We start from the raw sequence: 17,223 nt of genomic DNA, 5'->3' as shown, positions 1-17,223 counted from the left end.
TTAAAACAAGTCGGCAAAGGAGCTTTCTTCAGCTGGAAAATTCCTCGGCTTCAATGTGTTGATCTGGCACGATTAAATGCTAGTTCATATCTTTGCGATAAGAGTAGTGTTATTCTCTCTCTGTGTTATGCTTCACAGATGTATCTCATTACAATGACTCAGTAAAGACATTCCAAAAGTTTTGGTACATAATTGCAATCACAAACATTGGAATCACTCGGCCATGGACCATAGTTAAACTTAGAAAATAAGTAAAACTGGTTTGTGATGAGGCAAGCAATCTGCATTTTCCATACCCCTGCTACTTATATGTACCAAAACTCTGAGATTGCCTTATCCTAAGAAAAAGGCAAATTCCTATGATACCACGACTTCAGTGCTGCCTTAGAGCTGAACAAGTGATTAAACACATTAGACGGCCAGTCACTGGTGTGTTGTTAATAAGCATAGTACAGTTATAAGACGTCTGCAAGAATACAAGTTGCTTGAAATCCACCTGTTTGATTAAAAATGTTTGCACAATTTGCCTAAAAGGTATAAGAGGCTGAAGCATTTTTCTTGAGCTGCAACTATGTACACTCAAGCAAGTTATAAAAACTAATGGTATACAATAGTTAAAACTGCTGAATTAAATGGACATTTCTGCTGGACAGTAATTACCTTGCACCCCTCCCCCATGAGAAGCCAAGCTCCTCCTCATCCCTAATTTTAATTATGCTCACACAATGACTACACCAAACACACACATTTTGTGTACATTTAAAATGTTTTGCTCTTTTCTTGAGCTGCAGTGATCTCAGACTGAGAATATTTACATCTGTGGAGTGAAGTAAGGCTTGTGCTTCCAGCAAAAACATGTTTTTAAAATTATGTTCACTTTCTTAGCTTATCCTACAGAAGGAATACTTTAGTTCTAAGCAGAGGCATTTGTTTCTGTTCTCTTTCAGAAAAAGTGTGCATCAGTCTAACAAATTCAAGCATGTTAATGTGAAGCATTCTGTTTCAAAGCAACCATAATTCCTGCAAATAACCTATATCTATCCATATGTAATGGACACAAGTGACAGCCACTGCAGACAATTTCTTTAACTGCAGTATATTTAGTTGTGTAACAGTCAAAAATCAAGTTAGTTTTTTAACTCTAAGAAAAAAAAAAGCACACTTCTGCCAATATACTTTAAATTGCTGGTGTTTTTTTTTTATCCATTTTTAAAGCCACGCCATGAAACACAATAATCACAAGCTTGGTGTTCCAGCTCTGGCCCAGCTGCTCAAAACAAATGCACAGTAGATTGAAGTACTCGCTCAGGAGCTCCACAACTACAGTCCTTGAACTACTTCAGTAAATCCACAACCAGCTTCCCAGTACTCCTTGAGTAGATTCACAGCCTTTTCTGTTCAGGGTCCTTCTCTATGACAAGCAAATGTCTCTGATATTATCGGCTTCTACTCTTTTTTTTTTAGACACGACTTTTCAGATGATTTACGTCAGCTTCTGCTATTACAGGTTTTACTACCATAATACGTTGTTTAGACACAGCACCATTAAATTCTTACTACGATACAAACTGCCTACACAGTACATTTTAGCACACAAGATCAGTATTTCTAACATCTCTCAGTCCTGTACTGAATAAAATGGGTTATGAGAGCAGGACCACCCATTCACATTCACATGTTGAAATGAAGTGGTGGTAGTGTCAAAGCCAATTTAGATAACTTGATGTTTGCATCTAGTTGCAGATAGAACCACTGCAGAGGTGCATGATTAGTTAAAGTTGTGTCCTAATAACTAGTACTATAGAGAAATTATTGCTCAATTAATGCCAAGACAGTCTTGTCCTTTGGGATAGTATTTCATCTTAGCATTACTTATCTTAATACTTAAGCAGTAAACTAGGCATTCTTCATCCTCTACATCCTGAGGAATCATTGCTTCCAACTTTACTTTACATCGATCTACACAATTAAAGGTTTAGAATAGGCAAGGGTGACAAAGACAGGGTCAGATCATAAGACAATTTTTGGTTGTTTTAAAAACCTCAGCTAGTGATACATTCCACCTTATCAGAAAAGGAGCCTTACCTATTGTAAGATCTGTCAGGACAAGCTATGTTAGCAAAGCTGGGTACACATTTTATACATTAGCTTGCTAGTCCTAAGAAAGCTTTTACTTGTCATTTAGTACAGGAAGCAGGCCAGTTTTTCAAACCTTCTCCTTTGCCTCCTTCAGTACTAAATAACCCACTTAAAAGCACATACCCTAAGTATCTAAATTCCATCAAAGGTCAACAATGCACTGAGCTCATAAATGTAACGTATCTCAACCCAAAGGCTATAGCCAATACCTTAGAACACACATTTAGTATTAACTTTACCCACCCTACCAGTTTGTTGCTCCCCCACTACAACTATTTCAGAAAGTTTAGCTCCACCTGAAATCAATCACTTTGGAACAAGTCTTTGAAGCTCTGGCAAAGGCTAAAAATAATACTTCCATGGGACAAGAAAGTGTACAGGCCACATTCTCATCAGTGCCAAGTACGCAGTACTTATGTCTCTACTTATACTGTTCAATTAGCTAATACATAGTTTTTGTTCCCCATCTCATGGAAAACTAGTCACTGTGACTCCTCTATACAAAGAAAGCCCTTCTATGGACACTGTTAAATACAGGCCCATCAGACTCATCAGCTTTATATGGAAAGCCATGGAACATGCCATAGCAGTACTCAGTGTGATATAGGCAACTTACCTGATCTACACCTCGATCAATTTGGTTCTGTGAAGGGTAGGTCCTCTATCATGAACCCACTAAACTTCTCTGAAAATGTTACTGAGGCTGTGGACCATGGTCACTTACTGCATGATGTTTATCTTGATCTAGCCAATATTTTTGCCAATAGCCTCCAAAAAAGTATTAATGAAAAATGTGACAAACCTAAAGTAAAGCTCTGTGTTGTCCACTGGATTGCAAATTGACAAAGAAACAAATCCCAAATACTGAAAGTTGTTGGTGCCTTCTCTGAACATAAAATTGTAAATACTGGGGTACCACAGGGCTCAGTGTTGGGCCCTATCCTCTTTGCCATTTATTATTCTGATACCTGAGACAATACCTCAGAAGTGCAGTTGATGAAGCCTACTGTCAAGTTGTACATTATTCTCTCATATCCAATGATATTAAACACCTCTAGCAAGGTTTGGAAAAAGCACAAAGCTGGCATGCCCAAAAGTTTCTCATGATAAATGCAAGTATATTGTAATAATGTTTGGCAAAAAAAACATTCCCATCTCATATGTTATAAATGCTTTTCTTCAGCCACACCTGTTAGTGGCTAACTAATGAAAATACATTCTTACTCCATGTCAGATATTTATGAGACCTGGCTACTTATTCTCTCTCTCATTTGATCATCATGTTTCCAACATAGCCCAGAAATCCTCCTATCTGGCACAGTTAATATTCAAAGAAGGCATTTTCATTCAGCTGTGCTCTTCCCTTATCACATCCATCAATGAATACAGTTTTTCCTTTGGCAGGTACAAATCCAAGCACATTACGCAACTGGAAAGGCCCCAAAGACTTCTTACCAAAAAATGAAATGTTTTAAATACTTCAACTATCCCAACAGATTAGCATGACTCTGTACTCAGTAATCTACTGGCTGCTCTATGGTGACTGTTCAGTAATCTGTAAGTCATGAAAGACCAGACTCTGTCTGGCCTATTTCTTCACAGAACCACTGGCTCTAAAAATACCCACATTAGGGATCTAAACCTACACTAACAAATAAACAAGACTTGTTGGAAGAACAGGTTTAACTTAACATATTCCCAGCCTATTGCATAAGTTACCACTACAGGTCAAAGTACTACCTTGGCTATCTTTAAGGCCAGTCTTGAAAACTGGAAGGTTAGACACACTGCTCAATTTGTCAGACAAGCACTATTATGTGCTAAAAAAAGAATCACAAGAACTTTAAAGTATATCTTCTTAAAACTGCACACGGCTAGACATCATTTGACTTCTATGACCACTTCCCTAGTAATGTTCCTAAGAGAGCATTTTTAGGTAAATAGGCTCTAACTCCATCCATGTAGAGGGATGCGCTATCCTTACATAATGGCAGGGACTCATAATACCTCTCCCCTCAAGTGTATGACTCCATTCACTTGGTAATCAGGACTACCTCCTGGAGGAGGCTTGGTAAGCCATAAGGTCACCCACAGGATGCCCACTATAATGCTGTCTCTCCTCCGACTGACTGTGGCTGTATGTGACTTGCTCTGCCCACATCTAGACAGCCCTGTCCATTCTACTCTTCCAGTACAGTCAAATACGATAGCTAAACTCAAATCACTTGCGTAGCAGTCGGACTTTAAACCTCTTTGCCACTAGTGCTCGCATATGGAGAATACTGTCTCTTTATTTCTGTCAGAGGAGAGGCAAATTTGCCTGTACACATTACTTAAACCTTGCTTTTCAAAAACCTTGCTTTTCCAAGTGTCTCTAAGAGGTCATCCACAAACAGGCATTGGTAAGTGTTAAAGATGTCTCATACATATTTGTTGAAATCATTGCACAATTTTATGGAACCACTCATCTTAGGAAAATGCAGTTTTTGGCTGTTCCCTTCACACTGCTGGACTCCTCACTCCTAGCTTAAGCATTTTTTTTAACTTTTTCAAATATTGCTTTTCTTTGGGAATCTAATATCCTATATGGTTTTATATCTGGCACAATTTCAATATTATGATGTATTCAATCTGTTCTACAAGATAGCTGAAAAAAGAAAAACTTTATTTCTCAGTAAAAACAGTTTCAGTTCTTGCCTCTGGGCCTTACACACAACTGCGTCTATATGAAATAATTCTTTGGCACCATACTAGTGGTATGTTTGTCAGATCAAAACTATAGAAACTTCAGTTTCCCTCTGTGGAATCTAAACCTTGTCATTACAATGAACAAAACATGCTGGAGGGATAGGTTCCTGACCCAGAGACTCCCCATACTCTGGAACAGACTGCCCATACATGTCAAGCAGAGCACTTCCTTGGCCCTCTTCAAAAGGAACCTTGACGATTGGATGGGAGATAGGAAATTCACCCCGGGGATCACGTCAGTCGCCCTGCTAGACAGGGGTCCAGGGAAGTAAATATTGTGGGAAGAAATATCCACAGAATTGTTATGGCTAGGCCTGTATACGCCCTAGGGCCGATAGCCTAGTACCAACCTATGAACCTATACCTGATCTGGCTTTATTTCTACAATCTGTTTTACCTTACAGTTCTACTATCTCAAAAGGGTCCTTGTCATCTCTTATAAATTTCTTTTCAGCAGAGGGGACTAATTATACCCCTCCCTGTTGCACCTTTTGTATGCATTCCTTAACTATTGGTCTAAATTTTTAACATAGTGCTATCACACTTTAAAAATCTTTTTACTCCTCCTAACTTTCCTTTCGTTTTCCAGAGAGCCTTGGGAATGTCTTCCATACAGTAACTCAAATGGGATAAATTCTGCTGCAGCTCAGGGCACTTCGCTTACAGCAAAAATAAGGTAGGGAAGTATATGATCCTAGTTTAACCATCTTGTTCTATGGCCCTCTTTTATCATAGACTTCAGAGTTTAAAGCCATTCACTAAACATACACTTGAGGGTAATATACTAAAGTTCTTAACTATTTTACTTTAAAACAGCAGTAGAGGTGGTGCATTCCCCTGAAATTAAATGGTGTTTCCAGGTCAATGGTTATTTCTTTGGGAATGCCTACATTTCAGAAAAGTAATACTAGTTCTCATACTACTGCCTTAGCTTTGAATTTTTGCATGGTTACAACTTCAGGATGATTGGTGACATAGTGAATAATGATTAGATTGTACTGGTAGTCATTACTAGCCTGTATTAATGGATCTGCAAAGACCATGGCTATCCACTCAAATGGGATTTCAGTACTAGCTGAAGTACTTGCAGGCTTCGGGACCCAGGATGCTATGATTCCTTTTAATATTCTAGGCAAACTGCACAGGACTTTTTCAATGTCTTTCATTACACCAGGCCAATAAAATCTAGCAAATCTACTAGATTTAGCTCTGAACTTATCCTCTCAAAGTATGGTTATGTGCCAACTTTTCATTACAAGTGTTCTAAAATGTGTCAGAATGAATAATTGATGCAGTATTACTTCTTTGCCTTGGTTCACCTTGTATAGGAAAGTCATTCTTTTTTCTGCCCCTGCCCTGGTATATTATTCTTACTGGCCTGGCCCCCAGTGTTCTACCTCCTCACTGGATATACTAGCTTGTCTTCTCTCCCCTTCAGTCTTGCTCTGGAAATGATGTGGCTGGTTGTGGATCCTAGGAGTGTCCTAGGCTCAGCTATCTTTGCTTCTGTCTACATTTTTTTTTCTTTTATATGCCTTCCCCACTTCCCTACCTCCCTCACCTGTTGAACATATCTATGAACAACTCACCTCTATGGACCATGTCTCCCCTTATGAAACATTATTGATGAGTACCTCCTCCACCCAGAACAGGCATAACCATCCCTCACTGTCAGTTGCCAGAGCCGCTAATCAAAGCACAGTCAGTTGGGCCATAGTCAGGCCTTTATTCCTCTACACTACCAGTCTGGCTCAGCAAGTTATTTGTTATCTAAGAATATGGGCATTGGACCAGCTTGGAAATCTTTCTCATTCTATTCTGGCAATATCTTATCTTGCCCTGCTTAATGTAACATCTTTCTACTGTGCTTTCCTAAGACTTTTAATGTTATTTGCAAGTATGCCAGATCAGGATTATTTTCGCCAGTACATGAACATGAAGTAGTGTATATAGTATCTTCAACTAAAAAATATAGGCATGGATGTTTCTTCTCCCCCTGTCCCCATCTTTCATCTGCAAATAGCAAATCACTGACTGACATTCTTCTGCTATTGCTTTTGGCAATCCCTTTACTTTTCTGTCTCTCTAATTACCAACTGCTGACTCCTGTTTCTGACGTGCCCTCTGTTTTGACATTAGCGAAAGAAACATGGAACTTATTCAGATTCCTTTCTTCTCTTACTGAGTTTACTGCTATGTGTGCCCCCCTTCCCCATTGTCCTAGGGATATACTCTAGCCACAGTGTTTCCAACTGTGCTCTTTCACTCCATAATTTCCACAGTGCCTTGAACTAAGGGGAAATCTTGACAGACTATGGCACTATGTGTTAAATTACGCATCAAACCAAAAGTCTGTAATATTTTACCAGACTGACTTTGAACTTCTGCATGTGTTGTATAATGCTCCTGTTTCCATGGTCATATTATTAGTTCTACATTCATCTTATGTTTTAATTTTGCATAAATATGATTCCTTATTAAGTGCAGCCATGCTCCTAGAATCTAGAAGTTCCTTCAAATCCTTCCCATCCACCAGCGCAGTACCACGCATTTTGGTTAACTTAGTAGTGGTACAAGTGAGACAATATAATGATTCTACTACTCTAGCAGTTACTTTGTCATATACCGTTTGTTAATTTTTATTAAACAGCACATTGGTTATAAACTACATTATTTGATAAGCACACGGTTTACATTCTTATCACTGGCACAATGTTTAAAAATCACTTATTTTTGTTAGGTACAGTTACTATTACTAATTAAAGAATTTTTAGTAAGATGCCCCTCCTCCCATAAACTAAAACACACTATTTAATTTTCTGTGTATTCATGGACATCTGCAAATTATTAGTTGTAGGCTTAGGCTGATCAGTTTTAAAGCATGCCTCGTTAGCTAACAACATTTCAATTAGCACACCCAATTTATTGGTACTCAGGGTCACAATGAAAAGCCCATTTATGTAAATTAATTAGGGTTGCCCTTTTGAACATATCAACATCTACAAACTTTTATAATTTTCCTTTTCACTTCTGGTTCTAACCATTACAAAAGTGGTAATTAGGAACATATTTTTTGGGAGTGTAATGAGTTGGCAGACTTTAAAGATTCCCTGCAGACTACTCTGCCAGAGCGATACTGTGTGAGCAAATTGGTGCAACTAGGGAAATTATTTTTCTAAGCTATGATACAGAATTTGAATTGCTTAGACATAGTAAGACCTTGCTGAGTCTAATTATAGTGGCCGCCAAACAATCAGTTACTAGAAAATGGAAATCAAAGTCTAAACCAACTGTACTATAAGTAGTGAATATAGTAACACAGATAAAAGAACAGGAAGCGGGATCGTTAGGAAAGGGTAGGAGCAAATTACACAGGAAAAAATAGAAACTGTGGGAACAATACACACAAGTGAGGAACAAGGTTTAACAGAAGGCAGGATTTGAATGAGCTACCTAATATTTGGGTGGCAGTGATTGGGTAGATTATAAGTGATGTATAATGTTTGCCACTAAAATTATGTCACTACGGTCTGTGATGTAAAATACTTGCAACTGGGACTGTTATATGGCTTGTTTTCATTTATATAAATGTATGACTGTCTATGTCATAAGTAATAATATAATACAGATGCTTCTTGTTAAAATAAATCTGCCTTAGATCAAAGATTTGTGGTCTTACTGTTTTACTTCAATTAAATGTCCACTTATGAAATTTCACTACTTGTGTTTCAGAACGTACAGCAGTCCTATTTTGATGAAACATCTAATCAGTACCTTCCATGTTCACATACGAGTTTAGTGCTTCTCCTGTAAATTGAGAAGGCAAAGTTTTAGCTTAGTCAGACTGAGCCCAACTTTCTTGGGTGGCATGTTTGAAAGACAATGAGGCGGGCTTTAATGTCCTTATCCGCCTCAGTTTCTTAGTGGTGGAATGGTCTTTTGATTGCCAAGTACAGTGGCAATTACTTTCATCTATTCCTGGACTGCCAATATAGTTTGATCTATATTTCTGCTGGGCTGAACCAGCATCTCTATAACTTTCTCCATTGCATTTGGCAAAGTGAGACAGTTTAGTAATAAGAAAAACATTTCTCTCACTCTTAGATGGGGTAATTAACTAAAAAATGTGCTCACTTGCAACCAAACTATGGTCACAGAAGCAACCTTTGTAGCAAGTGTTACAATCTTCATCATTTACCCAATCTCAATTAAACAGCGCAGACACTTAACATGAATTAACTAACCGTCTGAAATGCATAGATGAACTTTGCAATCAGCTCCTAAATGTTTTGAACAAATTCAATCAACACTGTGAAACTCTAATATAAACTCTTGAAAACATTTACTGACTTACTACACATAAATAAAGCCGTCCCTTGTATTTCTATCTCATGCTTGACTTGCATCAAACCTACTTAAACAATAAACTATAAATTACATAGAACTATAAACTATAGCACCATAACCTAACCACATAAAACCCTATATAACTCATATTACACCTAAATAACAAAAAACAATACACAGTAGCTATAGAATGTAATTAAAATACCACAACGGGGCACTTATCCGAAGCAAGGTTCGCAACTTGTCTGACGTGCGACAACCGGAGCAGATGATCGGATAGGCAGCAGAAAAGTTCTCAGGACTGGTACATGCCGATGTCAGTTTTACACCGGATGTCACTTTATGGTTGGTGTACGTTTTGTATTTTGTGTGAAATTGCACGCATCTCTCAGTAGCAGGATAGAGTAATGGATATCCAAATTAAGGGGAAATCAGTGGAACAGGAAGCAATTGGGTTAGGTGCCTAATGAAGATAATTTGGAGCCTTCCACAGGAAACCAGCTTAAACATTCACTTGAAGCTAAACAGCAAAGGAAGGAACAGGAAACTGTGGAAACTCTGATGCAGTCTATGTTGAGGAGTGAAACGCCAGTGAGTTCCCATATGATAGAGCAACGGATGGCATGGGATGAAGTTGAAAAGAATGTGCCACAGGAAGATGCTATAGAATCTTCTATAGAATGCCTGCTGGAATTGAAAAACAAGGGATGTGCCCTTAGTTTGGAAGAAAATGAGCTAAGAGACGAGTTGCTTGATTTAATAGACACAGACAGATATATCAAGATCAATGAAAGAAATAGACTGCAGAAGGTTAATAAAACCGAAAAAGTCAGACGTTTGATAAAACAAATGAACACAGTAATTAGGACTGTTCATAGAGACCCATGTGATATAACAAATGTAAACAGGATATATTACTGTGCGACTAAATTAATAACTGATAAAGTTCTACCACAAGAACACTGGGTAGTGAGGGAAAGGAAGGGGAGAAACTGAATACCATCATGGAAATGTTGAATAGAGAAAACTATAAAGCAGTTAAGACAAGAAGTGTCACTGTTAGAAGATTATAGAAGAAGGAACAGATCAACAAAAATACTAAGAAAAACTGATGTGATAAAAGCAATGCACAGTATTAGAACAGACCAGGATCTATCATGCACTACCGCAAATAAACTAGAAATTTCAGCACAGGCAGAAAGACTTAGAAGAAACGAAAATAAATATAAAGGAAAAGTACAAAATAAGCAATTTATTGATGACCCAAAAAAGTTTTATAGAGAATTGGGAAATAAGGTAAAAGGAATGAAAGACCACCAAAAAAGAAGAAACAGATACTATGAAGATCCTGTGGAACATAACAAAGATGCTAAATGAATAGAAGTTAAAGAAAGAATAAGGGGTTCAAAGATACAGGATATGAAACAGGATGATGTAACAGCCAGAGAGACTGAAACAAGAAAAACCTCTAACTGGAAAACCCCAGGCCAAGATGCAGTACCTAATTTTTGGCTGAAAGTATTAACATCTTTGCACAAAGACTTAGTCATGAGTAAGAACTATTTATATGCACAACCTGAACAGACACTAACCTGCTTAACAACAGGAAAAACAATGCTCCTACTTAAGAGTGAACCTGCAAGCTACCCTAAAAATTATAGACCAATAACTTGTCTTCCAACAACTTATAAACTATACATGGGAATTGATGCTGACAGAGTTTATAGTCACTTAGAAGAAAAAATTAATTATGGCAGTAAAACAAAAGGGCAATAAAACAAAGTCATATGGAACAAAGGATCATTTGTTGTTAAATAAAGACATAGTGGAGAACTGTAAAAACGGGAAGAATCAAAGTATGGCATGGACTGACTACAAAAAAGCATTTGAAAGTATCCCACATTCATGGATAAAAGAATGCTTAAAAATGTATAAGATACACCCCACACTGATCAACTACATTACAGTGACCATGAAACAGTGGCAGACCACTTTGCAACTGAGCTATGATAAAGGACAAATTATTATCCCAGGGATAAAAATTGAAAGGGGGATATTCCAGGGTGACTCTCTGTCACCACTGCTATACTGCCTTGCCCTTAACTCATTAAGCTGTCTACATAACAGCTTAGGCCATGGCTATAATCTGGCTTCTAGAAAACAACAAAGTGTAAAGACTTCTCATCTTCTCTTTGTCGATGATTTAAAACTGTATAGCTCATCAGATGAAATGAAAGCACAACTGCAAGTTGTCAAAACTTTTTCAGATGATATAAAAATGTCATTTGGTCTTGATAAATGTGCAAAAACAACCTTTAAAGCAGGAAAACTGCAACATCAGGAAAACATCAGTTTAGGACAACAATGTGATAGCAAGAGGGAGTATATAACTATTTGGGAATTGATGAAGGATCAACAATAAAACATGAACAAATGTGAGTAAAACTTAATAAGGAATATTTCAAAAGACTTCAATTAATCATGAAAACAGCACTGACATCTAGAAACAAAATTCAAGCTATAAACCAATTTGCTCTTCCTGTCCTTACAGTTTTGGAGTGACTGACTGGCCCCAAAATGCATTGGACAGATTAGATAGGAAAACAGGAAGGATGTTTCATGCTCACCAAATGATTTACAAAAATCAGTGCATACCAAGATTATATATTCCCCGTTCTGACAGGGGGATGGGCCTCCTTGAAATTGATTATATGCATAGATCTGCAATTGTGGGACTCCACACATATCTGCTGACCTCACAAGACCCAAATGTAGTGAAAGTTTTTAAACATGAGGAGAATAAATCTAAGATTACTTCTCTGCTTAATGTAGCAGAAGCATATCGGTGGTGAATAAAGATCAGGCAGCAACTGCCAAAAAACAAAGGAAATAATATAAGGTGAAGGACCAGATGAGAAGGCAAGAAATGTGGAAAAAGCATAAATATAGTTGCAAGTATAGAAAACTTCTGGAAGAACCTCATATTGATCAGGAAAGAACACAGGAATGGTTAAGGAGAGGCAAATTTAAACCAAGAGATGAAAGGTTAATATTGTCCACCCAAGATAGTGGGCTACGTACATGTTGGTTTATGGTTTTGTAAAATCGAATTGGAAACAGTTGCACACCTTGTTGCAGGTTGCGACATACTAATGGCAGAAGGACTGTATACTGAAAGACATAATAATGTGGCAAGATTGTTGCACTGGGGACTGTGCAAACATTATGGTATTGCAGTGGCTGAAAAACACTGGAAACATGAACCACAAAGCATCACAGAAAATTATGAAGTTTATATCACATGGGACCACCCAATATCAACAGTTCAAAAGATAGATGCTAGAAAACCTGATATAGTGGGTTCAAGAAAAGAAGACAAGAGTAGCACTGATCATTGAAATCGCCACATCCAGTGACTACATTGTCTTGCGTACAGAGAGAGACAAAGTAAAAAAATCTGCAGGCAGAAATGACAGCGATGTGGAAGAAAGATACCCAGACAGTTCCAAAAGTAGTAGGAGCAACAGGTCTTATAAAAAAATAATCTACAATCGTATTTAGATATGTTACAAATCCATGTAACTCCGTATGAATTGCAGGAGTCATTACTGGGCACATTGCGGGTGCTCCAAAGAGCACTTTTGGCTGACATCAAAGATGGAGACAATACTAATTTCATGAATTTTAATCGTACTATGACTTCAGGAATGGGGTCCATTCCTGTCATGGCATTAGAAACCCAAACGTCTTGCAGAAATTAAAAAACAGTAATAGACTTTTGTATACTGGCTGGACGTATGAATCAGCTGCAGGTGGACTCCCTCATATTATGAATAATGCAGCATATGAATAGAAGGACATATACTATTCACTCACACACACTCGAACACTGCTATCAGGAATAACCATTGACTAGAACCAAAAATGTACCTTAAGACAGGGCAAATTATACAGACCATCAATTAAACCCAATTAAAAATGGCCCTCATTCAGGCAGTAATAGTTCTACTCCTGCTAGCCTTAGTTCATCTTCACTGTTGTACCCAAATGCACTCTTCTGTCAAGCATAAACACACTAATTCACAAAGTCCACTAGCCAATTCACAAGTATATTGCCCATTTCCCACTACAAACCCAAAATGTCAACTGTCACATAATGCTACCTAAGTCAATATGATCCTATATCTCATAAAAAAAAAATACTTACAAAAAACACATTTTTAAGCACTATCGTTACTACAGATTCATGGGTGATTAGTAGGCTAATGACCACAAATGGCCTTTTCATGTCTAGCCATGCTTCCCAAATGTATTTGCCAAGTTTTGATGCCCTATGGTTATTTTAAGGGGTATATAAGTAGACTTTGGCATGTGTGCTAAAGCATTAACAGGCTGCCTCTGTCCAGCAAAACAGAGGTGCCAGACCAGGGATAAATTTCTGGTTCTCCATCCTCTGGTCCAAGCTATGCTTGAATTGGGTTGAGGAAGATTTCTGATCCACATGAATGTGAAGCCTGTTCCACAGAAGGTGTAGTTTCTGATACATATACCTGTCCCTCCAGTATGTGCAATTTATGTTGCAGACAAGGTTTAGGTCCCTAGATTGGGTAATTCTGATGCTATTTGTTTTCCAGTTGTGCAACAGGTCCATCAGAGCCACATCAGAGGATACATTGTAGGCCAGGCATAGACTGCCTATCAGCAGTCTGTAGCAAACAGAGTACAAGGATAGGGATTTGAGGCAGTCTGCATAGGACATGCTATTTATGCCCAACATTCTTTTTGTGAGGAACCTCTATGGATGTCCCTGTTGTTGCAAATACCTGGTCAGGTACATCCTGAAGAGGATGTTGTACTCAATGACTGGTCTGATGAGGGCATAGTAGGGTGGAACAATGACATCCTTGGACTTAGATGCTATACCCTTGCTTAAAAGTAGTGCAACATAGAATGATTTCCTTACTACTGCAGACACATGGCGATCAAAGGCTAGGTTACTGTCTACATGCATTCCCAAATCCCCGACCACTGTGTCTACTCTTAGGAGTACATTATAAATGTAGGTTCCAGGGGTAAGGTAAATTTACTCAACTCCTGGCACATGCTGAAAATACATTCAAGTCTTAGACTGACTTACTAGCACACCAAAAACAGCATGCAGCAAACGAGCAAAGGGCTTACAAGTCTGTCACCAAATTTTAGGAACATCTGTAACAAAACAGAACAGCATTACTCCTGGATTGACTGTTATACATCATACACACTAAAATCACACAAATTTGACTTAATCTACAAGATAAACAAATTATACCCCCTGTATACAGTCTACTTAGACTAGACTGCATAGCTAAAAGAGCTGGAGGTACTGCAACCCAATTCTCAGATAATATTAAAGCAACACCTTTTGACAAACTTATACCCCACTTCAATAACACCAAGCTGTTAACAGTCACCATTAACACCAACATGCATACCTCTCCACGCATACCTCTCCACATATATACATCTATATTCCACCAAACTCCTGGCGTGCAACACAGATACTCCTAAAGGCATTCTTTCCTGAACAGCAATAAATCTAAAACAATACATTACTACATTAGGCAACATCAGTACTGATTATACTATCTGTCAAGGATCTCCAAACTGACTTTTTCCATCCATAAATCTACACAGCACAACTCAACAGAGAGCCTACTAGAACTTATAAGGTAACTAACTAAGAGAAGAAGCATAATGGATTGGATCTTAACATCTAACAACAAATTTACTTCTAAAACAGGAATACTTCCAGACTCAATTAATGAACACAAACCAAACTATACAATATTGGCACATTCTAAACCATCTAAATAGACTACCTTTATATGAACAAAAGCTCTAAAATACTCTAGACATATATTTCAGCTTCCATTACAACAATGGTAACTGGCATCCTCATAAATCCCATAACCACTACATGATGCTATGAAATATTTCAAGTAAATTTTTTTTCAATATTTTAAACTCTTTAGAAGAAAATGCAGTCATTCCCCTGCACCATGGTTAACAAATGAAATTAAACAAATCATGAGGCAAAAAGACAGGATGCCCAGAAAACTTGGAAAACCCAAAAGATCACAATATCTCCAAACAAATACGCATGAACAGAGTCACATCTTTAATACAGCCACAAAAGAAAAACTACAAATATAAAATGTAACCTGTTTCTTTCAAAAATCCAAAACCCTTTGGAATAATATTAATAAACTTATGAACATTGGTTAAAAATATTAGATAACTAATAAAACAAGCTACAAAAAAAATTCTCATTTTACGCAAGCAGCAACTGCATTATTGCAACAACAAAATTTAAACACAAGCAGCAATAAGGTCATCTCGACGCACTGTAACTTCACTCTACAGCCAGTTCCCATACACAAAGAAACCAAACACTCTAGCCTCTGGCAAACTTGTATTGAAATACCTAAAAGCAACGGCTTAGACCACATCAAACCCAGTATATATCAAACCACATCATGTCCAGTATCTATCCTTATTAAAAACAATCAATAACACAGCAATACATTCTACTGCTTTGGACACAATCGTATATAATCCCAAACCACAAATGAGAAACTAAGCTCAGTATCACTAACTGTAGGTATATAGCTATTTTGTCATCCAAATCTAACATTCCAGAAAAACATACCAACAAACTTTTCAACCACCCAACCGTCCCAAGTCAATATGGTATTAGACCTGAACATACTACCAATGCAGCACTTTTGTCTTTCCTAGATACTACAAACTCCCATCTTAAGCAAACAACAATGATCACCTTAATCTATATGGATCTCTCAAAAACCTTCAATTCTATTTTTCACACTATATTTCTACCCAGGATGGCCATACTTGATATTGCCACAAAAAAAAACTGAAATGGTTCTAGAAGATACCTTTCTGGGAGATCTTAGTCAATTAAGTGGAAAACTATTCTTTCTACCTTTATTTCCATTACTGTTAGAATTCCACAAGGCTCTACCCTTGGACCTCTACCATTTAACAATTTCACTAATTATATGTATAAAGTGGTATAATAGGCTTCAACCATTCAATACATATGACTAAACCCTAATATGCTCAGACAACATAATCAACTGAATACATGTTCAAACTCAACTGTCTTTTGGCAAACTCGAAGCCTGAATCACTGAATCGCAACTAATACTAAACCCTAAGAAAGCAAAAACAATGTTATTTCCAAATAAAACATTTATCATAGATGCACCACAAATAAATATATTGTTAACAGATACACAACAGAATATGTTGTCAAAACTAAACTTATAGGAATTATCACTGGCTACCAACTTAAATTTGACCCACACATCAACCATGCTGTCAATAAAACCAATCTAAAACAGGTATGTTATGCAGAGTTAAGCTATATCTAACTCCATTAAGATATTCTAACACCCAAAAACCTATTAAAAAATATGACCACTGCTATACCAGCATAGTAAAATTCCCTATTAACTCATAAAAAACGCTGTCTAACTCAACAACAATTATATTGGTTAGAACTTCAGAACTCCCTCAAGTTCAGCCAATTAAAAGCAGCATATAAAACTCTAAATTCATTAGATAAATGCCCACAATCAGCAACCTTTTCTTTAAATATGCACCTAACAGATCATTTAAATGTCAGACTCAATGTCAATGTTGACGCTCCACAACAAAGTCCAATAATCATTTCAGTGACTCTCTGCTCTGTCAATAAAGCAAAAGTTTGGAAACCCTTTCCACAACTGCTGAGAGTAGAGCCCAATACAAAACTATTCTAAAGAGAATTAAAGATTATTTGACAACAAAATGGGATTGTAAAAAGAAAAACAGGAATGCACCAATGGCTGAAAAAATCAAAAGGCTGCAACAAGTTTACCGTTTATTGTTAAAAGTTGAGTAAGCGCTTTCATGTCCTACGACACTTCATCAGACTTCAACAAA

General features: G+C 37.4%; 1 protein-coding gene across 2 annotated transcripts in view; it reads right to left on the bottom strand.

The window, feature by feature from the left end:
• LOC122793112 (proprotein convertase subtilisin/kexin type 5-like) overlaps positions 1–17,223 on the bottom strand; it is a 3,326,953-nt gene that overhangs the window by 26,172 nt on the left and 3,283,558 nt on the right. The gene's annotated exons all lie outside the window — the stretch shown is intronic.

The sequence above is a fragment of the Protopterus annectens genome, chromosome 2.part0 (assembly GCF_019279795.1).
Source record: "Protopterus annectens isolate FY-2018-M chromosome 2.part0, PAN1.0, whole genome shotgun sequence".
In the NCBI taxonomy this organism is placed as follows: domain Eukaryota; kingdom Metazoa; phylum Chordata; order Ceratodontiformes; family Protopteridae; genus Protopterus; species Protopterus annectens.
Note: the sequence above shows the minus strand (reverse complement) of the source record. Positions and strands in the feature narration are given on the sequence as shown.